An 18,910-nucleotide genomic window follows, 5' to 3' on the forward strand; every position below is an offset into this window, starting at 1 on the left:
ATATTTCATTTCCCAATCCTGAGGACTCTGGCATGGCGATGCCCACTTCACTGCAATTGACAGCAGCTTTGTCTGTTTTTTAATTGGGTTGTCTTTCATTCTATATATGTCGACCTTCACGATACTTTATATTTTCTAGACAGAAAACCCTTATTGGATATATGGTTTCCCCACATATCCTTCCATAGAATTAGATTGCTTTTGCTTTCATTATAAAGGCATTTTAGGCACAAAGGTTTATAATCTTGATTAGGTCTCACTTATCTATTTTTCTTTTGTTGCTTTTGCTTTGGGTGTAAAATCTAAGAAGACATTGCCCTGGAGAACTCCCTCCCACCCATGCATTCGCAATCAATGATACCTCACTCCAGAGTTTCCAACAACTGAGGGAGGGCTGAGTTCCCATTCCGGGAAACTCTGCCCCACTCCCCACTGGAGCAGCAACAATACCCAAGTACAAGGGCAAAGACCAGTGAAGAAGGATGGTCCAGTGATGGGCCCTTGATACTGATGACTATGTTTATGGGCCTAAGTGCTTTAAATTACAAGTAGGCCTAAACTGTAGGGTGCCTAAGAGTTACATCCCAAGAGCCTCCACATTGCTCAAATGTGGCCACTCTCTAAGCCAAACTCCGCATGTAAGTGCATTACCTTCCCCCCAGTGTGGGATATGACTCTGGGCATGAGGCTCCCTGGTGCTGAGGTATTACTACCAACACCTGCTGGTGATGTACCTAGAAAAAGACCTTGAATAAAACGGGTAAGTGGTAAAGACAGATGAGTTTATATGGCTAAGAGACTTCAAAATGAGTTGGGAGGTCTTCAGAGGGGTTGCACTTATGCTCATCTCAGCAGGATCTCAGAGACAGCCAAAGTAGGTACAACCCCAGGGAAGGGTCCTTCTGAGGGATACAGACACACCCAGGTTCTCTGATCATGACAGATGGCTCTGGAGTTCACTGCCTCGTCAGTGGAATTTGTGCTCCTGAGTGTGGAGTTGGATTCAGATGTGACTTCTCTATGCATGCTTCTTCTGTCACTTTTCCCTTACCTGTGATAGGTGCTGGGTTTGGTATATGCTCAGGAGACTTGAATCTCTGGACTGCCTATATGCCAGCTGGGTCCTGGGCCTCAGCAGAGTTGCAACACCTACTCTCCTTTTCTTTGGACTTGCCCATGTCAACTAACAGGGAGGTGAGGATAGTCAACCACTGCACCAGGGAACCAAGAGAGTGTACAAATGCAAGCGGGAGAATTCCATCCATCAGCCATGTGGGATCTAAGCCCCCTTTTGATTTTAAAGTTGGAGTGGACATGGCCATCCCAGGGTCCTCAGGATGCAGGAATAAAATAGAATGGATTTACTGGTATTCTCCTATAGAATTGTCATGACTCTAGCATTGGAAGAATTAAATTATTTCATTGATGTGAAGACAGTGGCCATGGGAGTTGCCAAAGGCAGGGACGGGGGAAAAAGAGGTGATATTGGGGCATTTTCAGGACTTGGGAGTTCTTCTCAATGATATTGCAGGGACAGATGCGGGCATAATATAACCTGCCATAACCCACTGAAAGGACTGGGAGTGAGTGCAAACTACAAAATAAACTATAATCCATGCAGTGTAGCAATGCTCCAGAATGTGCTCTTCAAATGCAATGAAATCTACCGGCCTAATGAAAGAAGTTGTCAATTGGAAGGAGTGTGTGTGTGTGTGTGTGTGTGTGTGTGTGTGTGTGTGTGTGTGTGTGGAATGCAGTATATGGGAACCTTTATATTTTTTAATGCAATAATTTCTGTGATCTATGTATCTTTAAAGTAAGAATGATAATAATAAAAAATATTTTTAAAAAACAAAACTAAATATTGCCCAACTCATGGTTCTGAAGAACTTCTTAAGTTTTCTTCTACAAGTTTTATGTTCCTAGTTCTTTTAAGTCTTTATACGTTTCAGTTAATTTTTGTATATGATATGAGATAGTTGTCCTCCATCATACTTTTACATATGGATGCCCAGTTCTGCCAGCATCAGTTATTGAAGAGACCATTATTTCCCCATTGAGGGTACCTGGCATCCTTGGGAAAAATCAATTGGCCATGAAAGTGAAGGTCAATTTCTGAACTCTCACTTTGATTCCATTGATCTATATATTTATTCTTAGGCCAGGACCATGTTTTTATGACCACTGCTGCTTTGTAATAAGTTTCAAGTCAAGAAAGGTGTGTCCTCCAACTCTGTCTTTCATGATGGTTGTGACTTTTCAGGATAGCATATCCTTCCAAATAAATTTGATGATTGTCTTCCATTTCTGCAAAGCTGTTTATTGCAATTTTCATTGGGATTGCATTGAATCTATCATTCGTTTTTGGTAGAGTTGATATCTTGGCAATATTTAGCCTTCCAATCCGTGAGCATGCAATGTCTTTCCCTTTATTAGGTCTTTGATTTCTGTTTGCACGGTTTTGTAGTTCCCATACATAAGTTCTTTACAACCTCGGCTATATTTATTCTGAGATAGTTGATTTAATTGTAATTGGAAATGGATATTTTTCTTCATTTCCTCCTTGAAACGCTCATTACAATCATTCACAAATATTACAAATTTGTGGGTGTTTATCTCATAGGACATCACTTTGCTCAATTTCTTTCTTGCTCTAGTTAGTATATTTGTTGTAGATTTATGAGGCTTTCTGTACATGGAATCTTGTGGTTTGCAAATAGTGAAAATGTTACTTCTTCCTTTCCAATATGGATGACTTTTATTTATTTTTCTTCTCTGCTTGCTCTAGCTAGAATGTCCAGTACAATGCTGAAGAGCAGTGGTGACAGCGGGCATCCTTGTTTTGCTCCAGATCTTAGAAGGAAAGCTTTCGATCTTTCACCATTCAGTATGATGTTTGCAGTGGTTTGTTCCCTATATGCCTGTATTAGTCAGCCAAAGGGGTGCTGATGCAAAGTACCAAAAATCTTTTGGCTTTTATAAAGAGTAATTATTTGTGGTAAAAACTTACACTTATAAGGCCATACAGATTCCAACGCATGGCTGCTTCCCAACCAAAGTCAATTGCCCTGTGTTGAGACAAGATGGTGGGTGTTCTCTGCCTCCTTGTTTCTTCCTCTTAAGGCTGCCCGCCCAGTTTCTTCCAATCTCAGCTTTATGCTGGCATAGGGCTTGTCTCTCTGGGCAAGCAATCAGGCAAATGGCTCATCTCTCCTCAGGGCTCCAGAACTGACAAAAGTTCTCTGTTCCTTGTCTTCTTCTCTCTTCCTGTGTGTTGTCTTGAGTAAGAGTCCTTGATAAGGGGGTGGGTACTCAAACATGAGTCACACCCTCCTGACTTGGTTGAATCAAAGCCCACATTTCACAGGTCAATTTTAAAAATATATTTTTATTTATTTTTAAAAGATACTTAAGATTACATAAAATGTTTCATAAAAACAATATAAGGGATTCCCATATGCCCAACTCCCCACCCCTCCCACTTTTTCCTCTCATGAACAACTTCTTTCATTAGTGTGGTACATTCATTGCAATTGATGAACACACTTTGGAGCATTGCCACCAAGCATGGATTATAGTTTACATTGCAGTTTACATTCTCTCCCTCATAATTCTGTAGGTTTTGGCAGGATATATAATGGTCTGTTTCTGTCATTGCAGTGTCATTCAGGACAATTCCAAATCTTAACTGGTAATTTAGTTAAAGACCTCTGTGGTGAATCTAAGGCAATCAAAGTGGGTTACACTCAGAGGAACAGGCCCATTTACAAAATAATGTCTTTCGGGGGTTTACAAACATAATGACGCTTGGGAGGTCCATTGGTTATTTCAAACTGCCACAGTGTTCATTCTCGTGTAGAGGGCATTTCCTTTTATTCTTACTTTTCTAAGTGATTTTATGAGGAAAAAAACCAGGATTTTGTCACATGCCTTTTCCACGTAAATTGAGATGATCATTTTTGTTCCCTTTTTGTCAATATGGTGTATTATATTAACAGATTTTCTTTTTTTGGAACCACGCTTGCATAATGGGGATAATTCCACTCCTTTTTATGACTAAATAATATTGCAATCTATGCCTGTGTGTGTGTGTGTGTGTGTGTGTGTGTACCATGTTTTGCTTATCTATTCATTAGTTGATTGATAATTTGAGTTCCTTCCATCTTTTCACAATTCGGGATAATGGCCTTATGAACACTGGTGTACAAACATCTTTTCATGACCCTGCTTTCATTTCTTTAGGGTATATATCTAGTGGTGGATTGCCAGGTCATATGGTAGTTCTATACTTAGATCTCTCAGGAATCCCCAGTCTCTCTTCCATAGCCACTGGCCTTGAAAGAGTGTTCCTATTTATCCTCATCCTCTCTACATGTTATTTTCTGTTTTTAATAGCAACCATTTTAGTGAAAAGGTATCTCACTGTGGTTTCAATTTGCATTTTCCTAAAGGCAAATGGTGTTGAGCATCTTTTCAAGGTCCTTCTGGCCCTATGCTTATCTTCTGTGGAGAGCTGTCTTTTCAAATCATTGATTGGAGGTTTTTGATGTGGATTTCATCTCTTTACTTGTAACTGCTCTGTTGAGACTTTCTTTTCTAGAGTCACTGTAGGTTGCTCATGTGTTTCTAGGAATGTATCTATTCCGTCTAGGTTTCTAAATTGTTGGCATACAGTGTGTGCTCTTAAGATCTGTTACAGCTTGCTGTTCTTTTGTGACTCTCAGAAGATCAAGTAATTAAACTAATACATGCCTGTGAGCGTGTGGTTCTTTGATTGGACTGCATGATTTCAGAAATAGAACCTCACATGTATGTCGTATTGATTTTTGACAAGTCTTCCAAATCCACTCAATGGTGGAAAGAATAGCCTCAATAATGATGCTGGAGAACTGGATATCCATATGCGAAAGAGAGATGGAAGACCCCTATCTCATATCATGTACATAAATTACCTGAAAATGTATAAAGTCTTAGAAGAGGTAATGTTGGGAGCAGTCAATATGAGTATACACTGAGTTCAGCAATGCCAGCAACATGGCCGCCAGAGCAGAGCCCACTTCCTTGTTCTTCTTCCTCCCTGCTCCTTTGTTCTCCGTTTCCCGCCACTGCCCAGACTGATAAGGCAGTGTGCAGGCTCAAGGCGCGAGACTAAAGTCTGCCTTCCACCCCAGCAACAGCAGCTACCAATCCCTAAACCCTGCCACTTACCCCAGCAATAGCGACAGCCAATCCCTAACCTCCACCTCTCCCTATTCACTGCCCCTTCCCAAGAGTATATATGCTTTGTTCCCTCAATAAAATTTTTGCAGCTTGATCAGAACACTGTCTTGCTGTCATTCTTCGTGTCTCTTGTCCCACCGTTCTTTTTCGGCAGGTTTCGAGCCCTCGTTACTGTCCCGCAGGCCGGGACAAGGTAGAAACATTAAACTTGTACAAGAAAACATAAATACAGCCTTCAGCATCTTGTGTTAGGAAATGTTTTCTTAGAATTTATACCAAAAGCACAGATAGGAAAAGAAAATAGATGAATGAGACCTCATCAAATTTAAAAACTTTTGTGCCTAAAATGACTTTACCACAAAGACAAAAAGTCAGTTAATTCCAGGGTAGAAAATATTTGTAAACCATATATCCAATAAGGGTTTTATTTCTAGAATATATAAAGAACTCTAAAGTTCAACAAACAGTGAAAAACAACCCACTTAAAAAATTGGAAAAAGACTTATGTCCTTCAAAGATGATGTATAAATTTCTAGAAAGCAGGTGAAAAGAGGTTCACCATCATTAACTATTAAGATATGTTACTCAAAACCAAAATAAGATACCATTTCATACCTACTAGAATGACTGTTAAAAAACACAAAACTGAAAATAAGTATTGGAGAGGATGTAGAAAAACAGTAGTACCCATTCATTGCTGGTGGCAAAGGAAAATGGTCACAGGGCAGCAGTTGGACCTCGCAATATGGAGAATACATTCACTCTGAAAATTCTGCGATGACTGGTTGGTATGGTTATCTTATGATACATATATGGCTCATGGTTCTAACAGTCACTCTGTGCCCAGTGAGATTTTAAATTGGTAGCAGATGGAAAAGTTCCCACATTCATTCCTATGGTTCATAGAGATGGGAAATCTCAATTGCTGCTTGAGAGATATGATCACTGACCTACTTAATTAATCCAACCCCCCCAAATATGGTTATTTTTTTCACAAAATATTCTTTTCTTTCTTTAGTTTATCGTCTCCAATTTGTCCTACAGACTTTTATATGTGTTTTATGCTTCTCTTAGTGTTGAATATATATATTAGGTCCTTCTGTCAAACTCATTGCCTTAAAATGAATCTCCCTTTAGAGAAATTTAGTATTTCTTATGATTTTCTGTATCTTTCACTCTCTTCCTCATGGCCATGTCCATTGTGATTTTTTTTTTTTTACCAAGGAAGGATGTAGTCAATTATTTATTTCAGATTATATAGTAAATCTGGAATTACTGTGATCGAAAGTGAGACATTTCACATGATGAGAAGTCTGAAAGTTTGTTTTTAACATACTTTTCAACTTCTATTCATCTTGAAATGAGTATATAACTAAGTATATGTGGGGTCTGTTCCTTCCATTCACATAATTAGTTTTCCAAAACTAAAAACTTGAATTTCTAAATATCAATTTATGAACCAATATGCACATTTACTTTTATCCTTGTGGGCTAATCTAAAATTTTCATTTTTATATAGTTATATATCAATGCTTTCACCTATCCATTTTCCTCCATAATGGTAAGTATTGGGAAAAGAGAGGACATTTTCTCCACTGTGCAGTGAATAGTCTTTCAATACACAGTGATATTCAGAAAATTAGTTCAATTAACTCATAGCAATTGATAGATAACCAAGTACTTAGGCAGTTTCCACACTGAGAAAACATAATATATATAGATAAAAGAGAAATAGAATTTGCGCAGTGGATAGCCCAGTAGGTCAATTTTGGTTTGTTAACAAACATTCATAAACAGAAGCACATTGTAAGAGTCAAGCATTGTTACATGAGTAATTCACAAGGTGCATTTCTAATATACTGATAGTTACTCTCTATCTTCCCATCTTCCACAGGTGATCCATTGGAGGAACTTCCTAATTCCAGGGCAGATGTGTAGAATCCATATAAGACCAAGGTAAGACTTCCTTTCTTTGTTTGAAATTGATGTGTTACTTTCTAGGTTTCTTTTTCAATCAAGTTCAGATTTGAAAACCTGATTATGTAGATAATAGAATTCAGTACTGTCTGATTGTGGGTAGTGGGCATAGATAGACTCTCTAACTAACAGATACCTGGTGACAGAGAGGCTTCAGTTTTGGTGGCCTCGGGTGGGAGACTCACAGATAGAAGACCTTTTCCTCAGTGACAAAGTTTCCTCTTTGGATTAATAATTTTTGAATTGCCTACCAAAAAGGAAGAGAAAGAAATAACTTTTAGGAAATTGTGCACCTTTTCAAATGGTGCCCCCTCTACTCTTGATTTTGTGTTCTTTGACTCAACCATGGTTTCTCATCTGATTGTCTAGAGTAACCAAGAAAGCAAAAGACCTGTGTAAACAGTACACAGCATGATCTGATCCTCATATGTTCTTTCTTTCATTACAGGTGGCCTCAAGAACAAGAGAAAAAGGTGTGTATTTGGGGATCTCTCACAGGCTGAGGATAGAAAAGGATGGAAATCCAGATAAGTCCCATTGGTTTTTCCTTGATGGTTTTAGTGGGGAAAACTGGTGTAATTCCAGATTCCATGTGAGAGTAAGAATTGGGGTGTGGTGAGAGAAACCAATCTCAAGTGTAAGAATTTGAACGTTTCTGAAGTCCCTGGAAGCAACTCCATTCCACTTCAGTGGTATGGATTTGTTTGAATTAGAGTTAAGGGATGTCAATGAACAAGTCTACATCATATTATTGTATATCTGAGTATATATATGTGAGTGTGCTTGTATTTCTTCATACTAGACAGTGTTATGTTTACACAGGAAAATTATCACTGTCAACTCTGACAACAAAATACTTCCTTCTGACCACAGCAAAATTTACTATAGTAACTCACTGAACTCTGGTCAAGCCATATGTGGTGTCTGTGTTTACTATACACACACATCAGATGGAAAAGAGAGGCACAGAGACAACTGTCAACAATGTTACTAGCTTCTATGACTTAGAGCTAAGATATGTACCCAGGCATGTGGCCTGGATGTTAAAACTGTAAACATGCACTTAAAACTCAGACATGGTAATATTACACAACATACATGGGAATACTAGACAAAATTAGCATCTGTTCATGTATTTGAAATTTTGCAAGCCTGTAGAGTACCCAACCACTGCCCATTGTTACAAGATACTGCCAGTATAACGTAACCCAGGGCCCTTCTCAAAGCATCTCACTGTAAATTTCCCATGCTTTTGGCCATCCACAGATCTAAGAGTTCAAGGTCAACACTTAAGACAAGAAAGTCAACATCTGTTAGAGTTGGGTCACTCTTTATTACCTGACGAATCTAATTATAATTGGAGAGATACTTTAGTATATTTCATAACATTATTTTCATGAGCCCATGAAATGCTCCAATCTGACAAGCCATGGGCCTCACATACAGCAGCAGGTAAGAAATAAAAATCCCCCTGGGTTATTTTGTCCCCCAAAATTCTTTTTTTGCCTATGTCAGTCTTTTCGAAGAGTCTTGTCCACCTGGATTAGAGACCCTCTATGCTCAACCTATGTCTACTCTCCTGAATGAGTGCTTATTGCCAGTGTAGATAGAGTGCCAGATCATTTCATGAATATACACACGTAACAAAAAAGGAAGCCAAGAAGGAAACTAGTATAGGAAAAAGAGCAGTTACTTTTAAATGTTAGGATTTCAATATTTTAATTTTCAATATTTGATGACCTTTATAATAACAGTTTACTAGTTAAATACAATAAAATATTGTGCCCAAAATTCAATAATCCAGTTCCCCAATTGAATTTAAAATTTCATTAAGTGATGACAAAAGCAGAGGCAGCATAAATGGATCTGTGTAAGGTGGTTTTGGAAGGTGTAAAGAAGCTATTGGAGATTAGGCTATGCTTGCAGTCAGATGGAGTTATGGGACACAGTGTCATAATGCATATTTTAGTATTTACACATTTGTAGATTGTGTTTCTAATCCCTTCAGATGCCTTAGTTAGAAATATAAGGAAACTTTTTCATATTTTCCCTCAACCTTTCCTTTACCTATCTTTTATTTTATTTTACATTTTCTGGTTATGAAACATCAATAATGATCAATTTGATCTAATTTTTTCTTTGTGTTTTACATCATAAATTAATTTTTTAGATGGTTTCCATAATAACACAAATTAGACATTTAAGGTGTTTCATTGTTTTGTTGCAGCAAAGTCAGGAGTACTGAATAACAGAGAAACCCAAATCCAGCACTCAGACATGGAGGAACAGATTTATGACATGTGGGTCCAAAGTAGAGTTGATGTCCAAATTCTGAGCCCCATTTTTCATTTTCTGTAGGTTTATATAGGTCAGTATTTGGGCCCTTCTTATGGCTCAGGAACATCTTCTGGGGCTTTGATTTTCACCACCAGTAACTTTGTGGGAGAAACATTTTTTTAAAGGGAGGGTCCTAATATGCCACAGCTCAAATGGCAAACCAACAAGTCAAAAAATACGCAGAAACGCAATTAGGAAATATTTTGAGATGAATGAAAACAAATACATTACAAGCAAAACTATGGGATGCAATAAAGGCAGTACTGAGAGGGAAATTTTTTCCCCTCAATGATTACACTACAAAAGAAGAAAGGAAAAATCAAAGACCTAACTGCACACCAGGAGGATCTAGCAAAAAAGAACAACAGACTAAATCCAAAACAAGCAGAAAGAAATTACAAACATTACATAATAAATAAAAGAAATAGAGAATAAAAAACAAAAACAATAGAGAAGTATTAAGAAAACTAGAAGTTGGTTCTTTGGAAATATCAATAAAATTGACAAACTGTTTGCTAGGCAGACAAAGAAAGAGAGGAAGAGGATGCAAATAAGTAATTTCAGAAAAGAGCAGGAAACATTATACTGATCCCACAGGAATAAAAAAGATCTTGTTCTTCTTTGACAAAGATAGCTAATGCAATATACGAAAACTGCATTGGCTTTTTGTAAAGGGAATTTCTTAGGGTAAAGACTTACAGTTCTGAGGCTGCAAAAATGTCCAAACTGAGGCATCATCAGAGATGCTTTCTCATCAAAGGTTGGCTGCTAGCAGAACCTGAAGTCTTGCAACATGGCAAGAGAAGGTGACAGCCTGTGTGTGCCCTCTCCTCCAGGCTGCATTCCCCTTGAGCTAGCTGTAGGCAATGAAGCATATGGCAGGGCTGGTCTCTTTGGCTTTGATATGCTCCATGGGTTTAACCTCTTGGGTATCACGTTTCTTCAGCTATGGCAGCTAGAGATCTGAAGATCTTTCTCACATTGCAGGGTAAAAATGGCACCTGTCTTTCTCTGTTTTGATCTACTTCTCTATGTATAATACAGGAGATACCAGCAAGAGTGTGGAGACCCAATCTATGTTATGCCTCACAGACACAGTCCAATCGAACCACACGCTCACAGGCATGTATAGTTTAATTACTTGATCTTCTGAGAGTCACAAAAGAACAGCAAGCTGTAACAGATCTTAAGAGCACACAACTGTATGCCAACAATTTAGAAACCTAGACGGAATAGATACATTCCTAGAAACACATGAGCAACCTACAGTGACTCTAGAAAAGAAAGTCTCAACAGAGCAGTTACAAGTAAAGAGATGAAATCCACATCAAAAACCTCCAATCAATGATTTGAAAAGACAGCTCTCCACAGAAGATAAGCATAGGGCCAGAAGGACCTTGAAAAGATGCTCAACACCATTTGCCTTTAGGAAAATGCAAATTGAAACCACAGTGAGATACCTTTTCACTAAAATGGTTGCTATTAAAAACAGAAAATAACATGTAGAGAGGATGAGGATAAATAGGAACACTCTTTCAAGGCCAGTGGCTATGGAAGAGAGACTGGGGATTCCTGAGAGATCTAAGTATAGAACTACCATATGACCTGGCAATCCACCACTAGATATATACCCTAAAGAAATGAAAGCAGGGTCATGAAAAGATGTTTGTACACCAGTGTTCATAAGGCCATTATCCCGAATTGTGAAAAGATGGAAGGAACTCAAATTATCAATCAACTAATGAATAGATAAGCAAAACATGGTACACACACACACACACACACACACACACAGGCATAGATTGCAATATTATTTAGTCATAAAAAGGAGTGGAATTATCCCCATTATGCAAGCGTGGTTCCAAAAAAAGAAAATCTGTTAATATAATACACCATATTGACAAAAAGGGAACAAAAATGATCATCTCAATTTACGTGGAAAAGGCATGTGACAAAATCCTGGTTTTTTTCCTCATAAAATCACTTAGAAAAGTAAGAATAAAAGGAAATGCCCTCTACACGAGAATGAACACTGTGGCAGTTTGAAATAACCAATGGACCTCCCAAGCGTCATTATGTTTGTAAACCCCCGAAAGACATTATTTTGTAAATGGGCCTGTTCCTCTGAGTGTAACCCACTTTGATTGCCTTAGATTCACCACAGAGGTCTTTAACTAAATTACCAGTTAAGATTTGGAATTGTCCTGAATGACACTGCAATGACAGAAACAGACCATTATATATCCTGCCAAAACCTACAGAATTATGAGGGAGAGAATGTAAACTGCAATGTAAACTATAATCCATGCTTGGTGGCAATGCTCCAAAGTGTGTTCATCAATTGCAATGAATGTACCACACTAATGAAAGAAGTTGTTCATGAGAGGAAAAAGTGGGAGGGGTGGGGAGTTGGGCATATGGGAATCCCTTATATTGTTTTTATGAAACATTTTATGTAATCTTAAGTATCTTTTAAAAATAAATAAAAATATATTTTTAAAATTGACCTGTGAAATGTGGGCTTTGATTCAACCAAGTCAGGAGGGTGTGACTCATGTTTGAGTACCCACCCCCTTATCAAGGACTCTTACTCAAGACAACACACAGGAAGAGAGAAGAAGACAAGGAACAGAGAACTTTTGTCAGTTCTGGAGCCCTGAGGAGAGATGAGCCATTTGCCTGATTGCTTGCCCAGAGAGACAAGCCCTATGCCAGCATAAAGCTGAGATTGGAAGAAACTGGGCGGGCAGCCTTAAGAGGAAGAAACAAGGAGGCAGAGAACACCCACCATCTTGTCTCAACACAGGGCAATTGACTTTGGTTGGGAAGCAGCCATGCGTTGGAATCTGTATGGCCTTATAAGTGTAAGTTTTTACCACAAATAATTACTCTTTATAAAAGCCAAAAGATTTTTGGTACTTTGCATCAGCACCCCTTTGGCTGACTAATACAGGCATATAGGGAACAAACCACTGCAAACATCATACTGAATGGTGAAAGATCGAAAGCTTTCCTTCTAAGATCTGGAGCAAAACAAGGATGCCCGCTGTCACCACTGCTCTTCAGCATTGTACTGGACATTCTAGCTAGAGCAAGCAGAGAAGAAAAATAAATAAAAGTCATCCATATTGGAAAGGAAGAAGTAATATTTTCACTATTTGCAAACCACAAGATTCCATGTACAGAAAGCCTCATAAATCTACAACAAATATACTAACTAGAGCAAGAAAGAAATTGAGCAAAGTGATGTCCTATGAGATAAACACCCACAAATTTGTAATATTTGTGAATGATTGTAATGAGCGTTTCAAGGAGGAAATGAAGAAAAATATCCATTTCCAATTACAATTAAATCAACTATCTCAGAATAAATATAGCCGAGGTTGTAAAGAACTTATGTATGGGAACTACAAAACCGTGCAAACAGAAATCAAAGACCTAATAAAGGGAAAGACATTGCATGCTCACGGATTGGAAGGCTAAATATTGCCAAGATATCAACTCTACCAAAAACGAATGATAGATTCAATGCAATCCCAATGAAAATTGCAATAAACAGCTTTGCAGAAATGGAAGACAATCATCAAATTTATTTGGAAGGATATGCTATCCTGAAAAGTCACAACCATCATGAAAGACAGAGTTGGAGGACACACCTTTCTTGACTTGAAACTTATTACAAAGCAGCAGTGGTCATAAAAACATGGTCCTGGCCTAAGAATAAATATATAGATCAATGGAATCAAAGTGAGAGTTCAGAAATTGACCTTCACTTTCATGGCCAATTGATTTTTCCCAAGGATGCCAGGTACCCTCAATGGGGAAATAATGGTCTCTTCAATAACTGATGCTGGCAGAACTGGGCATCCATATGTAAAAGTATGATGGAGGACAACTATCTCATATCATATACAAAAATTAACTGAAACGTATAAAGACTTAAAAGAACTAGGAACATAAAACTTGTAGAAGAAAACTTAAGAAGTTCTTCAGAACCATGAGTTGGGCAATATTTAGTTTTGTTTTTTAAAAATATTTTTTATTATTATCATTCTTACTTTAAAGATACATAGATCACAGAAATTATTGCATTAAAAAATATAAAGGTTCCCATATACTGCATTCCACACACACACACACACACACACACACACACACACACACACTCCTTCCAATTGACAACTTCTTTCATTAGGCCGGTAGATTTCATTGCATTTGAAGAGCACATTCTGGAGCATTGCTACACTGCATGGATTATAGTTTATTTTGTAGTTTGCACTCACTCCCAGTCCTTTCAGTGGGTTATGGCAGGTTATATTATGCCCGCATCTGTCCCTGCAATATCATTGAGAAGAACTCCCAAGTCCTGAAAATGCCCCAATATCACCTCTTTTTCCCCCGTCCCTGCCTTTGGCAACTCCCATGGCCACTGTCTTCACATCAATGAAATAATTTAATTCTTCCAATGCTAGAGTCATGACAATTCTATAGGAGAATACCAGTAAATCCATTCTATTTTATTCCTGCATCCTGAGGACCCTGGGATGGCCATGTCCACTCCAACTTTAAAATCAAAAGGGGGCTTAGATCCCACATGGCTGATGGATGGAATTCTCCCGCTTGCATTTGTACACTCTCTTGGTTCCCTGGTGCAGTGGTTGACTATCCTCACCTCCCTGTTAGTTGACATGGGCAAGTCCAAAGAAAAGGAGAGTAGGTGTTGCAACTCTGCTGAGGCCCAGGACCCAGCTGGCATATAGGCAGTCCAGAGATTCAAGTCTCCTGAGCATATACCAAACCCAGCACCTATCACAGGTAAGGGAAAAGTGACAGAAGAAGCATGCATAGAGAAGTCACATCTGAATCCAACTCCACACTCAGGAGCACAAATTCCACTGACGAGGCAGTGAACTCCAGAGCCATCTGTCATGATCAGAGAACCTGGGTGTGTCTGTATCCCTCAGAAGGACCCTTCCCTGGGGTTGTACCTACTTTGGCTGTCTCTGAGATCCTGCTGAGATGAGCATAAGTGCAACCCCTCTGAAGACCTCCCAACTCATTTTGAAGTCTCTTAGCCATATAAACTCATCTGTCTTTACCACTTACCCGTTTTATTCAAGGTCTTTTTCTAGGTACATCACCAGCAGGTGTTGGTAGTAATACCTCAGCACCAGGGAGCCTCATGCCCAGAGTCATATCCCACACTGGGGGGAAGGTAATGCACTTACATGCGGAGTTTGGCTTAGAGAGTGGCCACATTTGAGCAATGTGGAGGCTCTTGGGATGTAACTCTTAGGCACCCTACAGTTTAGGCCTACTTGTAATTTAAAGCACTTAGGCCCATAAACATAGTCATCAGTATCAAGGGCCCATCACTGGACCATCCTTCTTCACTGGTCTTTGCCCTTGTACTTGGGTATTGTTGCTGCTCCAGTGGGGAGTGGGGCAGAGTTTCCCGGAATGGGAACTCAGCCCTCCCTCAGTTGTTGGAAACTCTGGAGTGAGGTATCATTGATTGCGAATGCATGGGTGGGAGGGAGTTCTCCAGGGCAATGTCTTCTTAGATTTTACACCCAAAGCAAAAGCAACAAAAGAAAAATAGATAAGTGAGACCTAATCAAGATTATAAACCTTTGTGCCTAAAATGCCTTTATAATGAAAGCAAAAGCAATCTAATTCTATGGAAGGATATGTGGGGAAACCATATATCCAATAAGGGTTTTCTGTCTAGAAAATATAAAGTATCGTGAAGGTCGACATATATAGAATGAAAGACAACCCAATTAAAAAACAGACAAAGCTGCTGTCAATTGCAGTGAAGTGGGCATCGCCATGCCAGAGTCCTCAGGATTGGGAAATGAAATATGGCCTAGAGTGGACTTACCGGTATTCGACTACAGAATTATTGTGGCTCTAGCAATGGAAGAAATTATATCACTGATGTGGAGACAGTGGCCACTGGAGTTGCTGAAGGCAGGGACAGGGAAAAGGAGGCATATTATGGGGGCGTTTTGGGGACTTGGAGTTGGCCTGAATGATATTGCAGGCACAGATGCAGGGCATTATATATCCTGCCATAACCCACTGAATGGACTGGGAGAGAGTGAAAACTACAAAGTAAACTATAATCCATGTGTGTAGCAATGTTCCAAAATTTGTATTCATCAAATGCAATGAATGTACACCACTAATGAAAGAAGTTGTTGATGTGAGAAAATGGGGGTTGTGGGGAATGGGGCATATGGGAATCTCCTTCATTTTTTAATGGAACATTTTGTGTGATGTATATATCTCTGAAAAATAAACAAAATATTGCATCTGAGGCTGAGTGGAATCTCTCCTGAGTTATTTATGGTAGACGGAATCAAAATAAATGTTTCTAACAGTGAAAAAATGAAACTAAAAATACATTTTGAAACATGGGCAAAAGTCTTGGATATGGCTCCAAAGGGTAAAAAATGGCAAGAAAGCACATAAAAAGATGCTCACTGTCATTGCTATGATGGATATGTAATTCAAAACCAAAATGAGATATCATAGCATACCCACTAGAATGGCTCTTATTAAGACATGGAAAATAACAAGTACTGGAGAGGATGTGGAGAAATAGGAACACCCAGTCATTGCTGGTGGCAAAGGAAAATGGCCGCACAGCAGCAGTTGGACCTTGCAATATGGAGAAGGCATTCCCTCTGAAAATTCTGTGATGACTGGTCGCCATGGTTACTTCATGATGCACATCTGCCTCACGGTTCTAACTGTCACTCTGTGCCCAGAGAGATTTGAAGTTGGTGGCAGGTGGAAAAGCTCCCAGCTTCGTTCATACGGCTCATAGAGATGGGAAATCTCAATTGCTGCTCAAGAGGTGTGAACATACTGACTTACTTAATCTAGCTACTACCCCTCAATTTGGCTAGTGATTTTTCAACAGAATATTCTCCTCATTCGTTTCTAGTTTCTCCTCTCTAACTCATCCTACAACATTTCAGATGAGCTTTATACTTGTCTCTTACTACTTCGTTCATATTTTAGATCCTTCTATCAAGCTGGTTGCCTTAAAATGAATCTCCCATTAGAAAAATTTAGTATTTCTTTTAATGTTCTGTACCCTTCCATCTTCTCCTCAGCTCCATGTCTGTTTTGCCGCTGTTTTTTAACTCAGCAAGGGCCAAGTAAATTATTTATTTCAGAATTTGGAGTTAAAATGGATGGCTAGACATCAGAAGTGAGGCATTTCATAAGACGAAGTGTACTAAAGTTGGTTTTTAACATGCTTTACCATTTCTAAGCATCCTGAAATGCATATATAACTCAGTATGTTTAGGGAATCTATTGCTTCCATTCATATAACTAGTTTTCCAAAGCTAGTTATAAGAACCTGAGTTTCTAAATGTCAGTAAATGAACCAATATGCACCTTTCCTTTTATCCTTGGGGTTTATCCAAAATTTTCATTTGACAAACTTACTTATTGGATGCTTTCACTTACCCACTGCCCTCCCTAATGGTATGTATGGGGGAAATACTGTAATTTTTTTCTCCACCACCTAATGAGCAGCATATCTTTCAACACACAGCAATAGATAGAAAAATAGGAAAATGAACTCATAGACATTGATAGATAAGCAAGTGCTTTGACACTTTCCCACACAGAGAAAAAAGATCATGTATATAGATGAGAAGAGAAATAACATTTATGCAGTCGGTGGCCCAGTAGCAGCCCAGTTCAGGTTTGGTATAACCAACATCCATAAAGAGAAGCATCACGAATCAAGCAATGTTCCCAGAAAAATTCATGAGATGTATTCCTGATATATACTGAGAGTTACTCTATGTCTTCCCACCTCCCACAGGTGACCCATCTGAGGAACTCCCTAATGCCAGGGCAGATGAGGAGAACCCATCTAACACAAAGGTAGGGTTGACTTTCTTTATTTAAAATAAATGTGTTGGTTTCTTGGTTTCTTTCTTTTGCAATCAAATTCAGATTTGAAAAATTCATCATGTAGAGTATAGAATTTAGGTACTGTCTACTTGGGGGTAAGCAGGAATGGGTAGACTCTCTTACCAACGGACAGCTGGTGCCAGAGGGCCTTCAACATCGGTGGTGTCAGTTGGGAGACACTATGTAGAAGACCCCCTGCCTTAGTGGCATTTTTTTCTCCTTAGATTAATAATTTTGTAATTGTCTGCCAAAAAGGAATAGAAGGAAATACATTCTGGGAGGGTCTGCACCTTTTCTAATGGTGTCCTCTACTTTGCTTTTTTGTTCTTTGACTTAAGAGTGGATCCCCACCTGGTTTTCTATAGCAACTAAGAGAGCAAAAGACCTGTGTAAACGATACCCAGCCTAACCTGACTCTCACATGCTTTCTTTTCCTCCATTACAGGTAGCCTCAAGAACAAGAGAACAAGGTGTGTATTCTGGAATCACTGAATGGCTGGGGATAGAAAATAATAGAAATCTAGATGAATAGGTGGGCTTTCCATGATGGCTTAGGTGGGGATAATTGGGATAATTCCCAGTTCCTTGTGGGAGTGAGAATTGGGGATGGTGTGAGAAAAACTGATCTCAAGGGAAAGAACCTTGATCATGTTTCTTCAACTTTGATCATGTTTCTGGAAGCAGCTGGGTTGCCCTTGGGTAGTGTGGATTAGTATTGATTGTAGTTGAGGCCTGTCAATGAGTAAGTCTGTGTTGTGTAACTGTGAATCTGAATGTGTGTATGTCTGTGTGCTTGTATTTATTCATACTAGACAGTGTTCCTGTTTACACGGGTAAATCAACATTGTCAACTCTACCAAGAAAATGATTCCTTCTGGCCAGTGCACAGTTTACATACAGTAACTTATTAAATCCTCATCACAGCCATATGTCACGCATGTGTTTAAAATACTGACACCTCAGCTGGAATGCAGAGGCACAGAGACCTATGTCAACAGTCTCACTAGAGCCTAAGATTTAGAGCCAAGTTCTGTACCCAGGCATGAGGCTCCAATTTTGAAACTGAACCTGCATCTAAAGCTCAGACATGGCGATATCAAACACTGTACATGGGAAATTTGGACAACATTGGCATCCATGCATGTACTTGAAAGTTTTCAAGCCTACCGAGTTTTCAACCACTGCTCATCATTATAAGATTTTGCCAGTGTCACATAACCCAGATTACCTCTCAAATTACCGTACTGCTAATTTCACATGCATTTGTCCAGTCACATATCTGAGAGTTCAAAGTCACTATGTAGGGAAACAAAGTCAATATCTCTTAGATTTGGGTCACTCATCATTACCTGGCCAGTATCTGATTAAAATCGGGAGATTCTTCTAGTGTATTTGCTAACATTAATGCCAGTAGCCCAAGAAATGTGCCAGT

At 39.0% G+C, this 18,910-nt stretch overlaps 2 protein-coding genes across 2 annotated transcripts in view; one reads left to right on the forward strand and one right to left on the reverse strand.

Moving 5' to 3' along the window:
• Positions 1–18,910, reverse strand: part of LOC131274101 (uncharacterized) — a 98,342-nt gene that overhangs the window by 25,464 nt on the left and 53,968 nt on the right. The window lies entirely within an intron of this gene.
• LOC131274102 (uncharacterized) overlaps positions 7,170–18,910 on the forward strand; it is a 33,694-nt gene continuing 21,953 nt past the window's right edge. Inside the window, exons 1-4 of the mRNA XM_058279092.1 lie at positions 7,170–7,176; positions 7,646–7,670; positions 17,387–17,448; positions 17,924–17,948. The gene's annotated coding sequence lies outside the window, so the exon portion shown is untranslated. The remainder of the gene's footprint in view (positions 7,177–7,645; positions 7,671–17,386; positions 17,449–17,923; positions 17,949–18,910) is intronic.

Source organism: Dasypus novemcinctus, chromosome 17, assembly GCF_030445035.2.
Source record: "Dasypus novemcinctus isolate mDasNov1 chromosome 17, mDasNov1.1.hap2, whole genome shotgun sequence".
Classification (NCBI taxonomy): domain Eukaryota; kingdom Metazoa; phylum Chordata; class Mammalia; order Cingulata; family Dasypodidae; genus Dasypus; species Dasypus novemcinctus.